This window comes from Oncorhynchus keta, chromosome 14, assembly GCF_023373465.1.
Source record: "Oncorhynchus keta strain PuntledgeMale-10-30-2019 chromosome 14, Oket_V2, whole genome shotgun sequence".
Taxonomy (NCBI): Eukaryota; Metazoa; Chordata; class Actinopteri; order Salmoniformes; family Salmonidae; genus Oncorhynchus; species Oncorhynchus keta.
The window spans coordinates 51,108,394-51,123,991 of NC_068434.1; the positions used below are offsets into that span (position 1 = coordinate 51,108,394).

The following is a 15,598-nucleotide window of genomic DNA, read 5'->3' on the forward strand; positions in this document are numbered from 1 at the left end:
TGTTGCAGGCAGCAGAACGTTCTCCACGGCGTCTCCAGACTCTGTCACGTCTGTCACATGTGCTCACTGCTTTCATCTGTGAAGAGCACAGGGCACCAGTGGCGAATTTGCCAATCTTGGTGTTCTCTGGAAAATGCCTAACGTCCTGCACGGTGTTGGACTGTAAGCACAACCCCCACCTGTGGACGTTGGGCTCTCACACCACCCTGACCGTTTGAGCAGACACATGCACATTTGTGGCCTGCTGGAGGCCATTTTGCAGGGCTCTGGCAGTGCTCCTCCTGCTCCTCCTTGCACAAAGGCAGAGGTAGCGGTCCTGCTGCTGGGTTGTTGCCCTCCTACGGCCTCCTCCACGTCTCCTGATGTACTGGCCCGTCTCCTGGTAGTGCCTCCATGCTCTGGACACTACGCTGACACACAGAGCAAACCTTGCCAAAGCTCGTATTGATGTCCATCCTGGATGAGCTGCAGTACCTGAGCCACTTGTGTGGGTTGTAGACTCCGTCTCATGCTACCACTAGAGTGAAAGCACCGCCAGCATTCAAAAGTGACCAAAACATCAGCCAGGAAGCAAAGGAACTGAAAAGTCGTCTGTGGTCACCACCTGCAGAACCACTCCTTTATTGGGGCTGTCTTGCTAATTGCCTATAATTTCCACCTGTTGTCTATTCCATTTGCACAACAGCATGTGAAATTTGTCAATATGTGTTGCTTCCTAAGTGGACAGATTGATTTCACAGAAGTGTGATCGACTTGGAGTAACATTGTGTTGTTTAAGTGTTCCCTTTATTTTTTTGAGCAGTGTCTATTTACGCCCAGGAGTCGTCATGATCTCTGTTGGATTCATCAGTCTGTCTGCTGGAGAGTCAGTTCATCCGCATCTCTTTCGCTCTCTCTATTTCTCTGAAGATCAAAGTCTTTTGTGGTTGGAATATCTACTTCAGAGTTCCATTCAGAAATGTTCTCATAGAATAGGTGTTTCGGCAGTTGTTGGTATCCGCATCCCAGGTTACATACTAACTAGTCTGCAGCTAGAAATTATCTAAGATTTGCTCTTATCCTGTAGGGATCGATAGTCTCAGAGTTGAACCATTTCCAGCCATGTAGCCAGTGCTCCATTTGATTTATTTTTAACCTTTATTTAACCAGGAAGGGCTCATTGAGATTTAAAATATATTTTTCAAGAGCGTCCTGGCCAAGATAGGCAGCACCAAGTCTTACAAAAATTACAGACAAACATCATGAAAAACTACAAGTAATCTAGTAAAAACCATAGCAAAATAAAAAACAGCAAATTAAAAACATTGACAGGTCAGGGAATCAGTCTCAAGATCATTCATCAGTTCTTCCATTTTTAAAGTATTTTGTAAGGCGTTCCAAGACGATGGCGCAGAGTACATAAAAGCCCTTTTACCAAATCCAGTTTGGACATTTGGAACAGTTAGCAGGAAAAGGTCCAGCGAACGAAGAGAGTACCCACCACATTTCTGAACAATAAAAATGGCTTTGTAAATAAAAGTATACCAGTGACTGAGCCTACGAGTGACTAGAGAAGGCCTGGTATACAAAGTGCAGTGGTGCGTAAGGGTTTTGCAGTTTTAAATAAATCTCAAAGTGCCATAGTAAAGGGTGTCAATTGATCTCAAACACGGAGCGGAAGCATTCATATATAAAATATCCCCATAGTCTAATTAAGGCATAAATGTAGCTGATACTAGCCTCCTTCTGGCTTCAAAAGAAAAACAGGCCTTATTCCTAAAATAAAATCCCAATTTCAGCTTCAATTTTTTTTCTAAGTTGTTGAATATGCAATTTAAGAGAGGCCATCATCAATTAAAATTCCAAGATATTTATATGAGTAATGTAGTAATAGGTGAAAGGTTCAGAGGTCTATTTCTTGCTTTAGAAAACACCATTAGTTTAGTTTTGTCAGTATTGAGGATAAGCTTCAATTGATGTTGAACATTATAAAAAGCAGTTTGCAAGTTCTGGAAAGCTTTTGTAAGAGACAAGGCACAACAGTAAATAACTATCATCAGCATAAAAATGAAGTTGCACATTTTGTGTCTAAATCATTTATTTAAATAGTGAATAAGAGAGGACCACAATTTAACAGACATAAGCCCATCAAATTGAGTGCACTCTATCAGGCAGATAGTTAGCAAACCATGCAACTGCATGCTCTGAAAGACCTACACTCGACAATCTCTGCCTTAGTATAGCATGATCAACTGTATCAAAAGCCTTAGCGAGATCAATAAAAAGTGAGACACAGTGCTGTTTTTTGTCAAGGGCTTCAGTGATATCATTTAAAACCTTCATGGCTGCTGTAATTGTGCTATGCTTCTTCCTAAAGCCTGATTGGTACATTAATAAAATATAATTAGTAAATAAACTCTTTTAGCTGTTCACTCACAAGGGTGTCAAGTATTTTCACCAGGGGTGACAGCTTTGAGATTGCCTATAATTATTTAAAAGAGTTGGATCTCCCCCCTTTTAAAAGTGGTAGGACAAATGCTGATTTCCAGATCTTTGGAATTTCATTACATTCCAGGGTTAGATTGAACAGATATGTAAGTGGTTCAGCTATGAAATCAGCTGCCAGATTTAAAAAGCAGGGATCCAAAAGATCAGGACCTGCAGGCTTTCTCTGATCTAAGGATTTCAGGGCCTGCACTGAGAATGGCAAAAAGCTAAAAGTTTGACCAGCTCTCACTGGTTCATCCACACAGGGTTGTACAGAGACAGAGAACACTGAATCAAACAGCCTACCAGATGATACAAAGTGCTCATTGAAACAATTCAGCATTTCAGTTTTGTCATATACAGCAACAGAGTCCTTCAAAACACATGACGGTAATTCATTAACATTACTGTTACCAGACATAGCCTTCCAAAACTTTCTAGGGTCATTCAGGTTATCAGTGGTAACAGACATAAAATATTCAGACTTGGCCTTCCTGAGAAGAAAAGAACATTTGTTTCGTACTGCCTAAAAATAAGCCAATCAGCATCAGATCATGATTTCCTTACTTTAGCCCAGGCTAGATTATGGTTGTGAATAATACAAAACAGCTCAGAAGAAAACCATGAATTATCCCGCCCTTTAACCCTGAACCTGCAGAATGGGGCATATGTTTGTTTACTATTTGGACAACACCATCATAAAAACAAATCATTAAAGAAAGCCTGCTCATTAAAACACTTCAAATTTCTCTTACGAATAAAACATGGGTTTGTCTTACGAACCTTAGTATTTCTAACAACAGCACAATGGTCACTTAAATCATTACAAAAAACACCAACCGCAGAATATTTATGTGGTATGGTTAGGAATTCAATAATTATTCACAATCACAGCTCACGCTGTGGGTTTGCTTAGTCCTGGTACTCAAACCTGTGCCATCTCAGCTGACACAGAGGTATGCTTGGTCTAAAGAGGATTTCCTCAGGAGGGGATTTTATTCATAACAGTTGAAAAGGCAGTTCTATGGTGCCTGATCATGTCTGTGCTCACGGGGGCGGACCATTGACTTAGTTAAACTTTTAAATGGTTACATAATTTCACAAATAGTTTCACTTTTACTCATTCATTTTATACAACGGAGGCACCTGTATAAACAGAGTTAGGGTAATGTGGCTGTATTGTATTTCATGAGGTCACAAACATGAAAGAAAACGGACCGGGTCGTAGCTGGCTTCTCCACCGACTGTTTACACATTCTCCAAAATATGGATATTGTTCCATTCTCAAATTTTGGAATGTAGTAGAATTTGGCAGGAGTTCCTTTGTTCTACTGTGAAACTCTCTCACTCTCCATACTGCATGAAAAGGGTGAGAGTCTCTGCCAGGAATTTATGACCTGAGATAACAGGACCTGGGTGTAGGAGAGTGAGAAGCCATGATCTATACCCAGAAAGGGCCACGTCATGACAGCAGCCCCCCCCCCCGGTGGTTTGGATCTTGTGATTATCCTCCAAGTTACAAATCAACATTAAAATAATGACCACGTGATATCCTGTTTGTAGATCATCGTTGCAGTCCCCCTCTTGTGGTTGAACTTGGTAGGCTCTCTGAAAGCATAGCAGTCCACCACAAGGATGGGCAGTGTATGTCCGGTTGGTGATCACCGTTGCGGTCCCCCTCTAGTGGTTTACCCTGGTAGGTTTCCTGGAAGCTGCAAAGTACCACAGGAATGTAACATTGTAGAAAACCAATCAATTTGGATATTATTTAAAATATCCACCTGAAAAGATAAATCTGGCAATTTCAGTTAAATTGAATGAGACATCAATATCCAATCAATTGATTGGCTGGATATCCTAAGTACCCACTTTTTGAACGTGGTCCACGTTCGGGTGTCACCTAATTCTTTTTCCAAGAAATGTACTGACGATTCTTCACCACCAGGTGAACACTGATCGCATAAAGCTGAAATCCTGAAATTACAAAGGGCGCGACGCAAAGCGGAGGAATTTCAACGTGACACAGGAAAAATAAAATGCTGTTTTCCCTTTATTAGCTGTAGCATCTAGTGCTAAGCTAACCCTATTTGTACAAAAATGTCACTTCCATGCACAAAATAGGGTGGTTTTACTTGTGTCATTCATTTCAAACCATTTCTCTGTGTTATTTTCTGTTTTAATCGGAACGTGCGGCAAACAACGAAATGCACACCGTGTTCTACTCGCGTGGAAACCGTGCTTCGTGGGATGTTCAAAGTTTCGGATATTTTTTTATAACCCAACCCTGATCTGTACTTCTCCACAACTTTGTCCCTGACCTGTTTAGAGGGCTCCTTGGTCTTCATGGTGCCGCTTGCTTGGTGATGCCCCTTGCTTAGTGGTGTTGCAGACTCTGGGGCCTTTCAGAACAGGTGTATATATACTGAGATCATGTGACAGATCATGTGACACTTAAATAAAGTCTACCTGTGTGCAATCTAACTAATTATGTGACTTCTGAAGGTAATTGGTTGCACCATATCTTATTTAGGGGCTTCATAGTAAAGGGGGTGAATACATGCAGTGGTTCCACCTTTAAAAGTTGCGAGCTTACAGCTTCATTGCTCCAGACCACCACAAGGGGGAATTAGAGCACTCATTATGCATTTGGGACCCAAGGTTTTTATATGACCAATCATATTGAGTGGTTCCATTGACAAATTTGATGCGAGCCACCCGTCCTTGGTGACTTTCTTCAGCAAAGATGGCTCACAAAACAGGACGACGGAAGTAAATGTAAGTCTTATAACGTCATAACGAGTGAAGCAAAAAATGTACAAGCTAGCTAAAGCATTTAATGCAAATTGAATGTACAATTATGTAAGCTTGCATTGCAATGCAGATGAACTAACATAGCTAACTATTTACTTGCTTATTGTGTAGTGGAGGATAAAAATAACTGTATGCCTATGGATGTGTAGCTAGCTACAGTATGTAGCCGATCTGTGTATGGACCTTAAAAACTAATATTCATACCAATCTATGAACCACAACCTCATAGTTGTTGCATCAACTTCAAGTCTGAATGGTATTAATGAAGCCTATGGATAGAGTAGAAATATAATAACTTTATTGTGCCAAGGATGCAAGTCCTACATACATTTGAAGACGGAAGTTTACATACACCTTAGCCAAAACTATTTAAACTCAGTTTTTCACAATTCCTGAAATTTAATCCAGTTAGGATCACCACTTTATTTTAAGAATGTGAAATGTCAGAATAATATTAAAGAGAATGATTTCTCTCAGCTTGTATTTCTTTCATCACATTCCCAGTGGGTTAGAAGTTTACATACCAAATACTAATTGAGTGTAGCATTGCCTTTATATTGTTTAACTTCGGTCAAACATTTCGGGTAGCCTTCCACAAGCTTCCCACAATAAGTTGGGTGAATTTTGACCCATTCCTCCAGCTGGTGTAACTGAGTCAGGTTTGTAGGCCTCCTTGTCACACACGGTTTTTCAGTTCTGCCCACAAATTTTCTATAGGATTGAGGTCAGGCCTTTGTGATGGCCACTCCAATACCTTGACTTTGTTGTCCTTATGCCATTTTGCCACAACCTTGGAAGTATGCTTGGGGTCATTGTCCATTTGGAAGACCCATTTGAGACCAAGTTTTAACTTCCTGACTGATGTCTTGATGTTGCTTCAATATATGCTTATCATTTTCCTCCCTCATGATGCCATCTATTTTGTGAAGTGCACCACAACATGATGCTGCCACCCCCGTGCTTCACGGTTGGGATGGTGTTCTTCGGCTTGCAAGCCTCCCCCTTTTTCCTTCAAACATAACAATGGTCATTATGGCCAAACAGTTCTACTTTTGTTTCATCAGACTAGAGGACATTTCTCCAAAAAGTACAATCTTCGTCCCCATGTGCAGTCTGGCTTTTTTATGGTGGTTTTGGAGCAGTGGCAGAATGCGTCTCCTTCCTGAGGGGTATGATGGCTGCGTGGTCCCATGATGTTTATACGTGCGTACTATTGTTTATACAGATGAACGTGGTACCTTCAGGCCTTTGGAAATTGCTCCCAATGATGAACCAGATTTGTGGAGGTCCACCATTTTTATCATAGGTCTTGGCTGATTTCTTTTGATTTTTCCATGATGTCAAGCAAAGAGGCACAGAGTTTGAAGGTAGGCCTTGAAATACATCCACAGGTACACCTCCAATTGACTCAAATTATTTCAATTAGCCTATCAGAAGCTTCTAAAGCCATGACATAATTTTCTGCAATTTTCCAAGCCGTTAAAAGTACATTCAACTTAATGTACTTCTGGAATTGTGATACAGTGAATTATAAGTGAAATATTCTGTCTAAACAATTGTTGGATAAATTACTTGTGTCATGCACAAAGTAGATGTCCTAACCGACTTGCCAAAACTATAGTTTGTTAATAAGAAATTTGTGGAGTGGTTGAAAAACGAGTTTTAATGACTCTAACCTAAGTTTTTGTAAACTTCCAATTTCAACTGTAAGTAATTTTCTATTAAGGTGTCTTTACTTTTACTCAAGTTTGAGAATTTAGTACTTTGTCCACCACTGCAAATAACCTATCATTTCCATTCTGCGGAGCATTAAAAAACATTAAGCGACCAGAGTAAAAATTCTCAGAACCTCCCAGCAACCTAAAAATAAACCCTCCCAGAACAGGCAAACTTGTAATTTCTGTTTTCAGAATGTAAAAAAAACTTTCAGTTTTACCAGTCTAGAAACTTACGGCTTAATTCTCACAATCAATGTGAAACGAAAAACATACGTTTACACATCTTACATTCACAATAAGTACTATGAAGCATTCAGTCAATATGAAGGATTCACAATCAGTACTATGAAGCATTCACAGTCAGTACTACGAAACACTCAGTCAGACCTATGAAGCATTCACAGTCAGACCTATGAAGCATTCACAGTCAGACCTATGAAGCATTCAGTCAATATGAAGCATTCACAGTCCGTACTATGACGAATTCACAGCCAGTACTATGAAGCATTCACAGCCAGTACTATGAAGCATTCACAGCCAGTACTATGAAGCATTCACAGCCAGTACTATGAAGCATTCACAGCCAGTACTATGAAGCATTCACAGCCAGTACTATGAAGCATTCACAGCCAGTACTATGAAGCATTCACAGCCAGTACTATGAAGCATTCACAGCCAGTACTATGAAGCATTCACAGCCAGTACTATGAAGCATTCACAGTCAGTACTATGAAGAATTCACAGTCAGTACTATGAAGAATTCACAGTCAGTACTATGAAGAATTCACAGTCAGTACTATGAAGAATTCACAGTCAGTACTATGAAGAATTCACAGTCAGTACTATGAAGCAGTGGTGTAGCGCAATTTATTTTTTAGGACGTCATAATTTCTAATTCAAAGTTTTGTACCGACAGGTGTAGAATAGGGCTATGCATAACATCCATCCTCCAATTGCAACGTCTGCTTATGCCCACACGTATTGTCTCAAGAAAAAAATATATTATTAATACACTGAAACACCAAGTTAGGCATAGGCCTACCTAATTTCAAAATAGTAAATGATAATCAATCAGTTACTACATGGGAATATGCATTTAGATATTCTTGAATTATTGTTTCGTGAGAGAATTAAAGCAGATGGTGTTAACAAACTATAAGCCTTTCCTGCCTCCTGGTGCGGGCGCTGTTGAGTTTGAGAAAAAAAATTGTACTCTTCAGATAAGAAATGTGGTGTTTTTGGTGTTACATTGACAGTATATGCTATTATTTTCGGTTCTGTAATGTAAAATACAATTATATGACCTTGCGAGAGATCGATTCAGCTTTTATCTAAGTTTGCTAAACGGCACCATATTTGAGAAGAGAGAATCTTCTATTTGTAATAATAATAAGTGATGAGTAGGACTATTAGGCGTAGGCAACAGATCTTGATGATGAGAGCTATTTTAAGCAATTTGAGCGCCCTTCACCATGTGATCACATATCATTCTGGGTTCTGATACACAAGAGGGGGAGTTCTACTGATTTGGCCCACTCAAAGCGGTCAAGCCTTCGATGCAGTGGCGGATTTAGGTATAGGCGACATGGGAATCTGCCAAAGGCGCCTGCACAAAAAAAGTCAGAATGCTGACATTTGCATGATCGGTTTTCTATTGCTCATTTGCACGTCACGTCAATGATATCATGTCACCGTGTGGGACTGTGGGTCAATTAATCTTGTCGGAGTGGGCGCCCTGATTCTAGTTTGTGAGCTAGGCAGGCTACTGCCTGGGAACGTCTCCCACTCAGAAGTATGAGATGGGGAGGGGTGCGGAGGTAGGTTGACCTCAGGTCCCCCCACTGGAAGCCTGAGGTACGGGGAGCGGGAGAATCTATCAAATAGCGCACCTCTAACTTTGTACAGTACTAATGCAATTAGTAAAATCTGTCACACTACAAAATGCTACTAAATAAACCACAAATCATTCATAATACTGTGAATATATTTTTGCAGATAGCAAGGAGAGGTGAGGGGTGGTGATTGAAGGAAGATATCTTGCAGCCTGCTGGCTCCACCCCCAAGCCTTATATGGACTTCCTGCCCCAACGAGGCAAGCTGGTGGATAATTAAGCCGTTGAGTGCTTTGGGATAAAAGAGGAAGCGGACTGCACAAAAAGGGAGAGGACCGAGAGGGAAATGCGTGTTATGGAGCGTGTGAATTAACTGTACGATTACCCGTGTTTGGTTATTGTGGAAACCCCACACCCTTGCCCCTACTACATGTGGTGGAGAATACGGGCATAGCAAACCAAGCTCAATAACTAAACAGACACGGAGCATAATGGAAGCATTGGTGAAACATCTGGTGGAGGCGAACATAATGCAACAAGCTATGCATTGGGTGCTGCTGGAGGAACAGCATCAGCAGACCGCTCTTGGCTGAACTCAGCCAGCTGACAGCTGCCCATGCAGGTGCAGCAATGCCTCGTCCCAAAACCCAGTATGTTTATACTGAAACTGACAGGGGCTGACAACATCGAGGTTTAGCTCCAAGCCTTCGAGAGGACGGAGGCTAGGGAGAAATGGCCCCATGAGCAATGGGCCAGCCTGCTATCACCCTTCCTGTCAAGCACGGCACAAAATATCTATCAGGATCTGACTGCTGACCAGGCGACGCATTACGAGGGGCTGGAAAAGTAAATCCTACGCCGGTATGGTTCACCCTGATTAGCAGGGCGCAAAGATTTTATGATTGGGTGTATGATGACACAGCGCGCCCCCCCCCCCTCTCTCCCGTTCTAAGCTAAAGAGGATGCAAGCCAAACTAACCAGCAGAAAGAGGATCAGCTAGTGGAACTGGTGGAAGGTCAACAGGTGGCTTTGGAGGTCCTGCACAGAGGACAACCACGGAAGGCTGAGCCCTCAGCTTTCTCCAACGATGTTGTAAGCTGGAATCATTGAAGAGTGAGTGGTGTAGCCCCATAGTGATGGTGCAGAAACCAGACGGCACCATTCACTTTTGTAATGATTTTAGAAAGTTAAATGAACTCTCAAAGTTCACCTACACCATGCCCCAATTTAACTAATAGAACGGCTAGGGACCGCCTGATTTATCAGCACGCTCGACCAGGCGAAGGGTTATTGACAGGCACCCTTAGCTCACGAGGTTATGGAGAAAACTGCTTTTGCCACCCCTGATGGGCTGTCCCACAACAGGAAGCTGCCCTTTGAGTTGCATGGGCCCCGCCCACTTTCCAGACGTTGATGGACTGGGTTCTCCGTCCCCATCGCGAGTAAGCTGTAGCTCAGTTGGTAGAGCATGGCGCTTGTAACGCCAGGGTAGTGGGTTCGATTCCCGGGACCACCGATACGTAGAATGTATGCACACATGGCTGTAGCTCAGTTGGTAGAGCATGGCGCTTGTAACGCCAGGGTAGTGGGTTCGATTCCCGGGACCACCCATACGTAGAATGTATGCACACATGACTGTAAGTCGCTTTGGATAAAAGCGTCTGCTAAATGGCATATATTATTATATTATTATTTGTAAGCGGCGGCCTCCCTCAATGTAATCCATGGGAGCGAGTGGGAGACCCATCTAAACCAGGTGAGCGTGGTATTGCAGGCCTTACAGGGGGCGGACGGGAGGGGATGTGTAAAACCCAGGTGAAGAAAGTGGAGGCAATTCGGGACTGGCCACACGCCCTCACGTTTATGGGGTTGACTAGTTACTACCAGAGATTTATCCCCCTCCCTAGCCAGCCCCCTGACAGATCTGACCAGGAGCTGTCTGCCCACCCAGGTGACGTGGACAGAGGAGACTGGGAAAGCCATCCAGGGCCTAAAGGGAGCCCTGTGTTCTGGACCTGTGCTGGTGACGCCGGACTACTCCAAACCACTGTTGGTACAGACCGATGCGTCTGAAACGGGTGGGTACCCGTCCTATAACAGCTACAAGAAGGTGAGGAACACCCAGTTGTATACATTAGTCGGAAGCTGTTGCCGAGGAACAAAGATATTCCACTATGGAGAAAGAATGTCTTGTGATCAAGTGGGTGCTGGAGACTCAAACCACTGGTTTGGATGTCACGGAATAAGGACAGTAACGCCCGGATCACTCGCTGGTTCCTATCCTTACAGCCCTTTGATTTCTCTGTCGTCCACAGATCAGGTGCAGCCCATGGAAATGCGGATACCCTCTCCAGGAGGGATGCTCTAGGGAGCTGGGGGGGATAAAATGCTCGGGGGTGCAGCCCGCTGGCTCCACCCCCGAGCCTTACATGGTCTTCCTGCCCCGACGAGGCAAGCCGGTGGATCTTTAAGCGCTCGGGGATAAAAGAGGAAGCGGGCTGGACAGAGGGAAACACGTGTTATGGAGAGTGTGAGAAGCGGGAGAATTATCTGCACGATTGCCAGTTGTGAACTGGTTGCTGGATCCCCTTGTGTGCAAATATCCCTAATAAATTCCCCCATTTGCATTCTAGTTGTGCTCCCTGTGCGTGTTTGGTTATTGAACTTGGTGACGTGGAAAACCCGCACCCTTGAGCCTGCTACAATATAGTTTCACAGACATATAGTAAAAAAAAATTCTGGTTTGTGCGAAATCGTTAAGAATAATATAAAACCAGTCTGCACACCACCAAGGTGAATTGGTTTAGTCTTGACTCTTGGTTGACAGTGTTGGGGGATGGGTAATGTATTGATGCTCGTGTGCCAAATCAACACATTTGTTTCTATTAGTCTTTGTTACTACTTTTTTATATTTATGAGTCTTATTTATATAGTTTTAAATGTTACGATTATTTATCCGCCAGAGAGAGAAGAAACCACCATTTAGTTGGTCATTCTATCATTTTCATGGAATTTTAGTGGTAATTAAATATAATTTGAGAATCTATCAGAATTAATTTCAGAAATATTTTTACCAGGTCCATGTATTCTCAAATTGAAAAAAATGAGGGAGCGCCGCTCCTCCACATTTCAGCAGCACTACATTCCTGCTATGAAGCATTCACCACCAGTACTATAAAGCATTCAGTTAGTACTATGGAGCATTCACAGTCAGTACAATGAAGCATTCAGTCAGTATTTAGTCAGTACTTTGAAAAGCATTGCAATGTTGCTTTTTGTTCTATGTTGCTACGTCTTTCTTGTCCTATGTTGCTCTGTGTGTGCTCACTGCTCAATGATTGTCTATATTGTAATTGTTTTCAATAACCAGCCAAGGGACTGCAGTTGAAAATTAGCCGGCTGGCTAAAACCGGCACTTTTACTGAAGCGTTGATTAATGTGCACTGTCCCTGTAAAAATAAACTCACACTCAATGCTGACATGGGTCTGGAGACAAATTCTAGAAATATAAAGCCCATCATCCACACACATTCTTTCACTGTACATTTTGATATTTGGAATTGGTTTAAGAAAGACATTATGGAAGTGGACATGTTAATTCCTATTGTCTGATCCTGCTGGCTCTCACAAGACAATAGCTATTGGCTGAGAGCGGAGGCTGGGAATGGAAAGGAGTGGGAGGGCATGGAGTGGTAGAGGGACTATGTGAGAAAGAAAATCTATTCATCGAGATCTTTGCCTCCACCATCATGTGACAGGGGATCTCACATCACATCCTAATTGTAGTAGGATTGTCACAATACCAGTATACGTTGATACAACAAAACTCAATTTTCCATGGCAAAAAAGAAAACTCGAAGCAGACTAAACTCTATGGTCCTCCGGAAATAAACAAATGTGACTCTGGATGACAACAGAAGGCTGTGTGTTTGGAACCTTAGCACTCTTTTGCTCAACAAATAAGGCTGACATTCAGTTCAAGTGCATTGCCCTTCACTTTTAAAGGTAATTTACGATTGGCTGACATCAAGCATTTACCATGAATGTGATCTCTGCGAATGTCAGGGAAATTATCTTTAATAGGTACATCGCTGGTAGTGCAGTGCGCAGCGCTGCAACGGGCCTTTGAATGAATCCTGGCCGATGTCAGCTTCATGTTTTGTTTCCTAGCCATAATACAATACTGGTGTGCAGTTTCTCTCCTTCTCTGAGTATTTCCCCATCCCTATCTCTTTTTCCCCTCTTGGTGTCAGGGGAAGGTTTATCTTCTTCTATCTTGATGCTTGGGCCTGTGTGAGGGGGCTGAGGCAGGGTCATGGGGAGGGAGGGGGGAACCATGACAGATAAAATCATGGTTCCCTGGGGACTTGTTTGGCCCCACACCCTATCCACCAAATGCCAAGGTGAATTCTAGTGTGCATGAGTTAGGATCCTACTACTGAAGCCCCCCTTCCCCCATGCATATGACAACACACTGATGCTGATGATAACACACACAGTCCTAGAGCTATGTATTCTGAAGGAGGACATAACATCCTATAACAGTCACTCTATACTCACACTTGTGAAATTGGAGAAGAACACTCCGTTCTAGGTGGTCTTATTTCCGCCATGATAGAAAAGAGGAATGCTCAGATCCAGGCAGACAGGACGGGCAGGGACCAATACTCTCTCCTCTTCAACCAGACCAGGCTGCTTGTAGCGGGGCTCCTGTAGCACCCGTGTCCAACTTTATTAGGGCCTCGTGGAGAGGGGATGAGTGCAGGGGCATGTGGCGCACACTAACGAAGCAATAAAAGTCACCACAGGGGATGGAGCTGGAGGGGAGGGGCCTGCAGGTTACCAGTGCCAAGGCAGGCGTTAATTGAGACTTCCCAATCACTCATATTACCTCCGTATTGCACACATCACAGAGCGAGAGCGAGATAATGGTGGGAGAGTTCCTCGGATCCTCCTCCATGGTAATAGGTTCTGCGTCCCATATGGCACCCATTTGGGCCATGTTCAAAAGTAGTGCACTATTTAGAGAATACCCACTGTGCACATCAGATTATTTCAACATCAATTATTGGATAATATTTGGTATTTGGTTGATCAATGAGATTCCAAACTATATTCACCCAGTCAAAAAGACAGCCAAAAGTTGAATTTCCAATCTGTTATCAGTATACATTCAACCATCTAAAAGCACAACACAATTCCAATGGAAAAACAAAGGTGGGGGGGGCTTGCTGAAGAGTTTTTGCTGAGTTTTTCCTCTGCAAATATAGGAGTAATAATGGGCAAGTTTACACATTTTATGGGTGGAGGGGGTCAGGGAATGCTGCAGCACCCTCAGCACCCCTACTTCCTGCAGCTATGCCTGCGACAACCTATGAATGCTGCTGTGTCTTGAACATGCATGCTTTATATTATTACATCAGAATAAATGTATGGTCTTAGAGGGGGAGATCCCGAGGTCCATCGTCGTGCCATCACCTCATGTTTCAGCATGATAATACACGGCCCAATGTCATAAGGGTCTGTACACAATTCCTGGACGCTGAAAATGTCCCAGTTTCATGGCCTGCATACTCACCAGACATGTCACACATTGAGCATGTTTGGGATGCTCTGGATTGACGCGTACGACAGCTTGTTCCAGTTACAGCCAATATCCAGCAACTTCGCACAGCCATTGAAGAGGAGTGGGACAACATTCCACAGGCAACAATCAACATGCAATGGAGATGTGTCGCGCTGCATGGAGATGTGACACTACTGACTGGTTTTCTGATCCACGCCCCTACCTTTAAAAAAAAAAGGTATCTGTGACCAACTGATGCATATCTGCATTCCCAGTCATGTGAAATCCATAGATCAGGCCCTAATGAATTTATTTAAATTGACTGATTTCCTTATAGGAACTGTAACTCAGTAAAATATTTGAATGTGTTGCGTTTATATGTTTGCTCAGTGCAATACACAAATATCATTATCATAAGGTGCCAGATTACATTTAAACAAAGTATTTTTCTGCCTATCCAAGCATACCTCGAGCTGTCTGTATCCTCCTGACTGGTGGATATTTTTTTTAAGAAACTAAATATGCTTCTCTGCTAAAATCTGGGTGAATTATTTGACAGGAATGAGAGTCTTGTTCAGTACATTTAATAATTGCTTGCTTTTCTAAAATCTAGCAACCTTGCCAGCAGGTATGCCAGCAAAGATTGTTAGACAAGCTACTCTAACTTTGATAGCTTGTAATGGCTTGGTAGCTAATTGTGGTTGGGAGATACCTTTGTATAAACTCAACAAAAAAAGAAAGGTCCTATCACTGTCAAATGCATTTATTTTCAGCAAACTTAACAGCTGTAAATATTTGTATGAACATAACGAGATTCAACAACTGAGGCATAAACTGAACAAGTTCCACAGACATGTGACTAACAGAAATGGAATAGTGTGTCCCTGAACAAATGGGGGGGTCAAAAATCAAAAGTAACAGTCATGCAGCTGGTGGCCACACCAGATACTTAAGTACTGCAGTGCATCTCCTCCTCATGGACTGCACCAGATTTGACAGTTCTTGCCTTGAGATGTTACCCCACTTTTCCACCAAGGCACCTGCAAGTTCCCAGACATTTCTGGGGGGGAATGGCCCTAGCCCTTACCCTCCGATCCAACAGATCTCAGACGTGCTCAATGGGATTGAGATCCAGGCTCTTTGCTGGCCATGGCAGAACATTCCTGTCTTGCAGGAAATCACACACAAAACAAGCAGTATGGCT

General features: G+C 42.8%; 2 protein-coding genes and 1 long non-coding RNA gene across 4 annotated transcripts in view; 2 read left to right on the top strand and 1 right to left on the bottom strand.

The window, feature by feature from the left end:
• The window catches only part of cfap77 (cilia and flagella associated protein 77), a 77,005-nt gene that overhangs the window by 56,816 nt on the left and 4,591 nt on the right, over nt 1-15,598 (top strand). The gene's annotated exons all lie outside the window — the stretch shown is intronic.
• The window catches only part of LOC127907379 (uncharacterized), a 149,714-nt gene that overhangs the window by 44,514 nt on the left and 89,602 nt on the right, over nt 1-15,598 (bottom strand). The gene's annotated exons all lie outside the window — the stretch shown is intronic.
• Nucleotides 10,542-11,460, top strand: LOC127907380 (uncharacterized). Its single transcript, XR_008064306.1, has 2 exons — nt 10,542-10,906; nt 11,144-11,460. It is a non-coding gene; the product is annotated as an uncharacterized LOC127907380 (long non-coding RNA).